The following is a 10,183-nucleotide window of genomic DNA, read 5'->3' as shown; positions in this document are numbered from 1 at the left end:
GATCCTGTAGTACTTATTGGTGAATTGGTAAAGGTTTTGAACCTTTATATTAGTCCTGGAGTTGCTCAAAATTCTCATAAGAATAATAATTCCAATGCTAGAGTTGCATCTAAAAAGTTTCGTATGCAAAAGACTCAATCTAATTGAGTCCTTTTGACATGGTCCTTATGCTTCATCTCAATATTCCTTGTGTCCATTTTCTTTTGCTATTTTGTTTTCCTTTTTGCTTTTAGGAATTGCATTGCATGACATTCATGCATTTCATGATAGGTTGTTTTTTGTTTTTCCAAAAAATAAAAAAGGAAAAGGAAAAATCTGATTTGCATTACATATCTTGGATTTTGTAATCAAAGTTGGCCATAGTATTCTTACATAACATGCTTGTGTACCTTGTTTAGCCTAGATGAGCTTAATTTTACTGCACTTTGCTAGTTTTAGCTATGTTGTGCATGTTGTGTGGGAATTGTTTATAGTTTTTGATCACATGATCTTGACTTTGAAGTCACATGCTTTTGATTGTAAGGACTAAAAAATCCTAATAGAAAGGCATAAATAACTATCTCAATATTGTTTATTAGCCAATCATGAACACCTTAGTGCATATCATAAGATTTTGTGCTTGAGAAAGTGTAGCACATGCACAAAAAGAATATAAGGTGTAGCCTCAAATTAATACCCAAATTGGTGTGTACATTTATTGGGCTATAATAAATTTATCAATGAAATAAAATCGATGTGTACATTATGAGGCAAAACAAGAAACTTCCATGATTGCAAGCTTGTTTTCTAGGAGATGTGAGAGTTATATGATGTAACTCTTTAGGTGATATTACATTCAAACTTATGTGATGAATTCTGTAGAAAATGTGATTGATTACTATCTACTTATCACTTTACATGTATCTCATGCTTTTGCTAGTTGTACACACTACACAAGTTATTCATTACTAAACTTAGTACATGATATTATGTGTGAATGCGTTTTGGCCATCCAAGGTTATATGTTTCTTGATTTTAATACAAAATGTGTTTAACGTTTGAGTTTTGGGGAAAAATTCTGTGAAATCTTGTTTTTGGAAGATCTGGGTTGAATTCAAGTGTTTTTGAAAAACTTTTTATCTCATTCTTATGCATTTCATTCATGAAAATTGGTGCTTTGAGGAGTTTCTGAATAAAATTGCTTTGTTTTTCAAAAAGTTCATTTTTCCAGATTTTCAATCGATCAAACCTGTTTTTCGACTGATCGAAATTGCAAGAAATTTTTTGGTTTGAATCTGCTTGGCTCGATTGGTGCTCAATTGATCGAATTTAATTTTCGATCGATCATAGCTAATTTTGACCGATCGAAAATTGGTCAATAAGTGTTTCAATTAGGATTTTTCTCACGTGTTCATCACTTTATTCAAACTATTCAAACACTCTTCTCACTATTCCTCCTCGATTGATCCAATCTAAGGGTTTTTTGTCATATTCTTCCTCAAATCTTCAAGGGTTTTTTCCCTCAAATGTAGGTGAGACCTAAGTACTCTTACTTTTTCATTAAAATCTCATTTTTCAGGCATTTTTCTCTAAAAATTTTGAACATAGGATTTTTGGGATTTTTGATTTTAGGGTTGTTTTTAATCATATTTGATCAATGGGTTTTTGTTCTTAGATGTTGTAAACATGTTTTCCATGCATTAATTTGATTAATTTGGTGATTTGAGATCAATAAAATTTCTAGGGCTTGAAACTTCGTGGAATTGGGGATTTTGTTCACTTGGAATAAAATTGATGAAATTGACTTGTGTTATTGATTGATTATGTCATTATATGATATTTTCTAACTAGTGTAATGATTAATTAATCAATTTGGTTCATTTTAAAAAAAAGGGTTTTTCAAAATTTGGGGTTTTTTGCTCTAAAAACTCTCTGTTCAAGTCAATTGATGGTTTATGAAGTAAAATTGAACAATGTCAATGCATTAGAGCATGCATCATATGTGCCATTGTGTTTCTTTTTTTGTTTCTGTTTTCCTTTTTGTTTATCTCTTAGCATCATGGTTAGGAAAACTAGAGCCAACAAGAAAACCACCACCACCTCTACCCCTGTTTTTGAGAGTGATAGGTTTAGAACTTAGAAAAAACCAAGAAACCTATGTGAAGCTTAACATCTATAGGTCGCTTTGGGCTAAGCGTAAGGTGATTCTAGATGAGTTAGATTCAAAGATTAGGAGGAACTTTAAAAGTCGGTGTTGGTTACCTCTCTTAGATGTGGAGAATCCTCCTCCAGCTGCCTTGATTAGAGAGTTCTATTTGAACTTCTTTATCCATTTCCAACACTCAGATTGTGACGAGTTGGATAAGGGGTGAAGAGTATGTCATTACACCCCAGGTAGTGGCCTGTGCTCTTGGTGTACCTTTGGTACAGCAGCCTGTGTATCCTTACACTAAGACCCTTCCTCTTGACGATATTATGTCCTTACTCACTAGTACTACCATTAGATGGGGTACCGATCCTCAGATCACCTCTCATGAGCTTACTGTGCTTAATTATCTGTTATTCCAGATATCTTGTCATTCTATTTGGCCTATCTCTCATTTACACACTATTCCTCTTGAGAGATGTGCATTTTTGTATGCTCTTGTCACCGATGCTACTATAAGTTTTCCTACTCTTTTCATTCATTCTTTGGTTGAGGTTCATTGGAGTAGTGCAAAATCTTATGGTCTTTTCTTTCCTGTTTTCATTCTTAGAATCTTATTAGACTTAGGTTTAGAGGATTTTCCTGCATCCAAGCTTGTCCATATTATTGCTCCTATAGGGCCACCTTCCTTAGGCAAAGAGTGGCTCAGATGAAAGCTAACTCTAACGCCCTAGAGTAGAGTCTTCCACAGGTGCTGCATCTTGGCCTCCTTCTTCAGGCGATCCTTCTGCTGAGGAGTTTGTCGATCCCATCGCTACTGTTGATCATCCACCTTCTTCTTCGAGTGATCCATCCATTCGGAGTATGTTGGATACTATCATGACTATTTAGGCAGCGCATAGACAAATTTTGTTGGAGGTGCTCACGGAGCTTCAGGCTTTGCTTATTGATTTGGCTAATGCTCGATGGCCTTCTCCACTGCCTCCTTTTGATGATGAGTACTGATTGCCCTTTGGCAATTCGTCACAAAAGGGGGAGTACATATGCATGGAGATAGGGGGATTTTTTGTTAGATTGTATCTAGGAGCTTCATGATGTATATGCTTTGTTTCTTTTATTGTTTCTTGTTTCACGTATACTACATTGGTTATTGATTTATATTATGATTATTCATGGTATATGTCGTTTATTTTATGTTTTGTAAAATCAAGAATTTATTTTGGTTTACTTGTTTTTTCCACACATGCGTTTATGTGTTTTTTGAAGCGTTTCAGGAATATATAGGTTAATTGAATCGTGGCTGCTATTTACACTGGCAACTGATAGATAGTAGTTAGGTTGAATTGTGCTTAGGGCATTTTTAATTTTAAATAGGTTGTTTTGTAACTTTGAGCATTTCATGTTTGTGATATGTTTTGTCACAAATTGCCAAAAGGGGAGATTGTTAGGTTCTAAGACCTTAGGAACTAATGTATTAGAACTTCAATGTGTATTGTGTTGGCAAACCATGATCAAAACATAGAGTCTAGGTTTAGGCTTGCTCAAAGTATGTTTTTATTTTAAAGTTGGAATCAAGTGATTGCAAAAATTAGTGGACAAATTCTGCAAGGCTCGATCGATCGAAAATTAGATTCGATCGATCGAAAATTAGATTCGATTGATCGAGAATCGTGTAGAATTAATTTTCTACAGAATTTCCAACTCAGCCCAAGCCCGTTTGACGTGTAAGGTTTTATGTTTTACTTCTCATATAAAAAGAAAAACTCTAACTACATTTTAGAGGCTTTTAATGTGCTGTGTGTGTTGAATCTCTTGTGAGATCTGAAGGTATTTACCTTCATACACATTTAGGGTTATCAAGATCGAGATTGATGTCAAGAGCTTGGTGATTACTTCAGTTGCTGCATAAAGAACTTAACGAAGATCTAAAATCTTTGAGCAGAGTCTCAAAGCCACAAGTAGGAGAACTTGTGGTTGCAACAGATCAAAGGAAAGAAGTAGTCCGTGGACTCGAAGCTGTCACACGGTTGTGGTAGTAAGTTTTCTCCTCGAGGTAGCAATAGGATGTTAGTGGTCTAAGTTCTATTGTACAAATTTCAATTCTTTCATAGTGGATCTATTTTACCTTGAAGATAGCTAGGTTAAATCCTCCCTAAGTTTTTTACCAATTTGGTTTTCTTGGGTCATCAGATTTTTGTGTTCTTTATTTTTTCCGCATTATATGTATTTTACATATATTGGTTTAACCTAGTGTTAATTAACAAATTTGTTAATCGACTTGACTTGATATTAGGTTAATCATATTGTGTTAAGGGGTCTAAAACTTTACAAATACAATTCTAGGGATAGGGAAGTTCTTGTTAGTTTCTTAATATTTAGGAATAAATGTTTAGGTTCTAATCTTATGTAGGCAAACTAAGGACAAAAACATGTCTAATTTAAGTGTTATACATTGCTTATGATGATTCAAGTCAAGTTTCAAAAATAGTCAACTGCAGAAAGAAAATTTTAGAATATGCAAGGCTCGATTGATTGAAAGAAAGGCTCGACCGATCAAAAGTCATTTTCTGCAAAATTTAAATCAGGCCCAAATCTTGTGAAAACGTTTAAAGTTTCAATCCAACACTACCTAGTATAAAAGGAAAATCCTAAATACATTTTAGAAGTTCTTGGAAGTCTTGTAAGTTACTCCTGTGAGATTTGTGAGATTTCTGTACCCTTCTAACTCAACAAGTATCTACTAAAAAGAAGATCTACATTCAAGAACTAGTGGATTAAGTTGCTACATACAAGATCATACATTGTTGATGATTTAAAGTTTTGAGTGGAACTTAGAGTCACAAATGTGGGTGTTTGTGTGCGACAAATTCAGTTAGAAGAGTTTGTAGATTTTGCACGTGGTCGCATGAGTAAGTACTACAAGATTTTTATTTTTTTGTTTTTAGTCCAATTTTCAAAACAAAAAAAAAAAAAAAAAAAAAAACAAAAGAAGTGTTGCTTTAGCAAGAGTTTTAAGGCAAAGTTCTTTATGCTACTTCTATCTAAAGAATTCCACTATTTTTCATGCTCAACTATTATCCACATGCACTTTAGCCACATGAACATGTTTCTTGGTTGAGAGATAGAGATGACTTTGAAAATCTTGAAAATAAAATGAAGAGACTATAACCCAAGTGAGTTCTTGAGCCATTCATTTTTTTTAGAATGTTATTTTCTTTTGATCTCATTTTTCATTTGGAAGTACATAAATTTGTTGTTGCTTAGCCTCATTATTCTTTGATTTGGTTGAATGCTAAGAATTCATCAATTTTATGCCACACTTGAATGTGTTAAAGTCATGGATTTTGAAGAACTATCCCAATCCTTAAGAGATTATTTTAGGCCATCTTTGTTAATTTTGAGCCTTTATTATTTTCTTTCTTAATACATTACCGCTAGTCACCCATTTCCTAAAGTGTTCCAAGAATAATTAGAGAGACAACTAGGGGTGTGCATGGGTTGGGTTGGGTTGGGTTAATGAGATTTTTTGACCCAACCCACCATGGTGGGTTAAAAAAAAATTCAACCCATCACATAAGTCCAACCCAACCCACATGGGTCGGGTTGCACCTATGGGTTGGACAATTTATTTTATTACTATATTATTAAATTGAGCATAAAAAAATATATCATATCTGCCATCTGAGTTGATAAACAAAATATGCATTAATATATGAATTAATATTCCAACTCAGTTATACATTAATATATGAACTAATATACATTAATATTGGCTTTTATATAGGATAGGAGGAAGAGCTGGTTATTTAAAACAATTTATTAATTATACAATATATTTTAAATATATATTAAATATATGGGCGAGTCTGGTCAGGTTTGGCGGGTTTGAAATTTTATGACTTGAACCTAACCTGACCTGCTATCAAAAATTTTTTTGTAACCCACCCCAACCCACCAAGCCTTAAAACCGACCCAACCCGGCCGGTTGGGTTGGGTTGGATCAATTTTTGTAGGTTGCTGGGTTGGCGGCACACCCCTAGAGACAACTTTTTTTGAGTATATGACAATTGATTTATCCTCTCAAGTTTCTTGAATATTGCACCTTCACTTTAGAGTTTAAACCTATTGTAAAACTTTCATTCTGAAAGCTCAGATTTGTGTTGAAAACACAAGAGCTGTTTAGATCTCAAATTAAAAGATTACGGCTCGGTTGATTTTACTCTAACTTAAACTAAGTGCGGAGTAGGAGGAATTTCTCATCTCTTTTAACAAACAATGTTCTATTGGCTTGACCTCTTTTGAAACCATGATCTACAATATATGCGGTGAGGCGATCATACCATGCTCTTGGTGCTTGCTTCAACCCATATAAAGCTTTCTTCAATCTTAGAACACGGTCCAGAAAGTAAGGGTCTTGAAATCTGTTTGGTTGCTCAACAAACACTTCTTCGTTCAGAAGTTCGTTCAAGAAGGCACTCTTCACATCCATTTGGTATAGTTTGAAGTTCATAACACACGCTATGGAAAGAAGAATTCGGATTGACTCTAGTCTTGCTACTGGAGCAAATGACTCATCAAAGTCTACTCCTTCAACTTGAGTATATCCTTGAGCCACCAATCTAGACTTGTTTCGAATGACCTCACCATCTTCATCGGTCTTGTTCTTAAATATCCACTTGGTGCCGATAACATGTGTATCCTTGGGCCTCGGTACCAACTCCCATACATCATTTCTAACAAATTGATGTAACTCTTGATGCATGGATTCCATCCAATTCTCATCTTTCAAGGCTTCTTCCACTTTCTTGGGTTCAAATTGAGCAAGGTAGCAATTGTATGTCACATGATTCAAGCTATAGCTCGGTCCTCTCCTCAAACGAAGTCCCTCATCTAGATCACCAATGATGTTGCTTGTGGGATGATTGAGACTTACTCTTGATGAAGGTTTTTTGAATGTGGAGGATTCCTCATCTCGTGAAATTGGAGATTGAACTTCTGGAGGGGTGAGTGGACTCGAAGGCCTTTGCATTGATCTAGTCTCCCTTCTTGAAGTAGGAGGGGTAGACTCATTTTCTGGTGAATCTTTTTCACCCTCATCACTTTGAGATATGATATCATCACCCTTATTCTTCTTAAGAGTTGGAGCTTCACCATCCTCATCAACATCTTTTTCCGTGATGGCGTCATCTATTACCACATTTATTGATTCCATCACCGTCTTAGTATGCTTGTTGTACACTCTATATGCTTTGCTATTGGTGGAGTATCCTAAGAAGATCTCTTCATCACTCTTAGCATCAAACTTTTCAAGATTCTCCCTATCATTGAGAATGTAGCATTTGCTTCCAAATACTCGGAAGTACTTCACTTTTGGCTTATTTTCCGTCCAAATCTCATATGATGTCTTCTTTGTTCTAGCCCGAAAGAAAATCCTATTCCCAATGTGACATGATGTGTTCACCGCTTCAGCCTAAAATTTTTGAGAAATGTTTTTATTGAGTAGCATTACTCTTGCCATCTCTTGAATCACTTGATTCTTTCTTTCCACCACCCCATTCTGTTGTGGTGTTTTTGGAGTGGAGAATTCCTTTTTGATACCGTGCTCATTGCAAAATGCTTCAAATTTTGCATTTTCAAACTCTTTCCCATGATCACTCCTTATTTTGACTATGGGAACTCCCTTTTCATTTTGGACCTTCTTGCATAACCTTTCCATCTTGTCGCATGCCTCCGACTTCTCTCTTAGGAACTTTACCCAAGAATATCTTGAGAAATCATCAACCACCACCATGATGTATCGTTTTCCACCCAAGCTTTCTGTTCTCATTGGACCCATTAGATCCACATGAAGTAGCTCCAAAGGACGAGATGTAGCCACTACATTAACTTTGGGATAGGCTGATTTTGTTTGTTTTCCCAATTGACATGGACCACAAACATTGTTCTCAATCTTTCCAAACTTTGGCAAGCCAATCATCGCTTCAAGCTTTGAGATCTTTGCAACTTGCTTGTAATTTGCAAGCCCAAACCGTTGATGCCACAACTCCAAAAGATTTACTCGAGCACTCTGACATGATATGTTTGGCTTGGGAACAACACCATAGCAATTGTCCGTGGTTCTAAGTCCCTTTAAGACTTGAACACCTTCTTCATTGAGAATTAGACACCCCTTATTTGAAAATTGAACTATGAAGTCTTCATCGCATATTTGGGTTATACTCAGCAAGTTCACTTTTAAACCTTTCATGTAAAGGACATCAGTCAATAAAGGAAGTCCCGGAATATCAATGGCTCCCTTTCCAAGAACTTGTGAATGGCTACCATCTCCAAAAGTCACAAAGTTGTCTTCCTTCTCCTTGAGAGTTTTGAACAGTGCTTTACCTTCAGTCATGTGCCTCGAACATTTGCTGTCAAGAGACTACAAGCACGAATTAAAAAACACTTTCAATGTGGTATGAACGAAAAGACAAGCATGAGATAAACACTCTTGACCCTCAAAGATAAACTCCTTTTCTTTTACTTCATTCAAAGATGAGTAAAGTTTTCTTTTCAAACCATCAAGTTTATCACACAAATGTCTATTCCTTCTCTTGTATTTAGCAATTAAGGAATTATACTCACACAAGCTATTATGAATATCATGATTTCTTTGTTCTAAGAATTTCAGCATGTGTATAAAAATTCTAGCATGTTTCCTAGATTTGAATAACTCTAAAAGTTCATTGCTAGGACAATCTTTATAGATGCTCATAGAGTCATTTTCACAAACACATAAACTACACTTCATGTTAGCCTTAGCCATAACACTATCCATAGCAAGGCAAGGGGTCTGGGATCGCACTTAGGTAATGAAACCACAACAAGTGCACCTGCTCTGATACCAATTGAAAGCTCGGATTTGTGTTAAAAACACAAGAGCTGTTTAGACCCCAAATTAAAAGATTACGGCTCGGTTGATTTTACTCTAACTTAAACTAAGTACGGAATAGAGTAAATGCAAGCGAACAAACAATACAACTACTCTAAGCTATATTCAATAAAATACAGCAGTAAAATGAAAGCTAAAAGAGTAGGAAAGCGATATGCAAACACAAGATAACACGCCAATGTGTTATCGAAGAGGAAACCGAAGAACTCAGCGAAAAACCTCTTCGCCACCCTCCAAGCGGTAAATCAATCCACTAGACAATAAGTTGGGATACACAGATAGCAAAAGACCCTCCAAGCCTAGTCTACCCAATGCACCTAACTCTCCAAGCTCTTACTCCAACAAGGCTTCTAGGAACCATGTCTTGTCTAGCTTTCCGGATCTCGCAATGCGCCCGATTGCATCTGCCAAAGTTTGGCTTCTTCCAATGCTTCCCAGTAGCACCAAAAACTCACTGAACACTCAGTATGGGTGTGGTAAGTGTTTGGGCTATCAACCTCTCAAGGATTTAGAAATGGAGAGGTAGGAGTAGAGGAAAACCACAATGGATGGTGTGTAGAGTTGTGGATATAATAATCTCACACTCTCAAGGGTTTGAGACTAGGATTTTCCCTTTTGAAAAGCTCTCTACTCAATATGTGGGTAATGATGGTATATATAGTGTGTATAAGGATGTAGTGGAGCAGATAGGACAAAATAGCAAAACAGACTGTTTCGTGGGTATCTTGCGGGAAAGCCTTACCCTCGAGACACTCACGAAAATCAACTGTCACCATCTGCCATGACTCTTCGTATTCCAGTCATGTGCAAGGCACATGCATTACTTCGCGGGATGCTTAGTTGCGAGCTACCGGGAAAACTCTTCTATCTTCAAATACTTGAGTCTTCACACACTCTTTCTCTATCACACAACCCTTACAATAAAATCCCACATAAAGTACAGGGTACAAAAGATGGAATAAAAATACAATCAAATTTGGCACGAAATTAAAGCTAACACAAAATAGTTGTAAATCACAACTTTACACATTCTATCATAGTGAATTTATTGCCTTGGGAATAGATTAGGTTAATCCTCCCCAGGATTTTTACCTTGAAACTGTTGGTTTCATTGGTTTTCCTAGCTCATC

This window comes from Castanea sativa, chromosome 10 (assembly GCF_040712315.1).
Source record: "Castanea sativa cultivar Marrone di Chiusa Pesio chromosome 10, ASM4071231v1".
Classification (NCBI taxonomy): Eukaryota; Viridiplantae; Streptophyta; class Magnoliopsida; order Fagales; family Fagaceae; genus Castanea; species Castanea sativa.
This window is presented reverse-complemented; position numbering follows the sequence as displayed.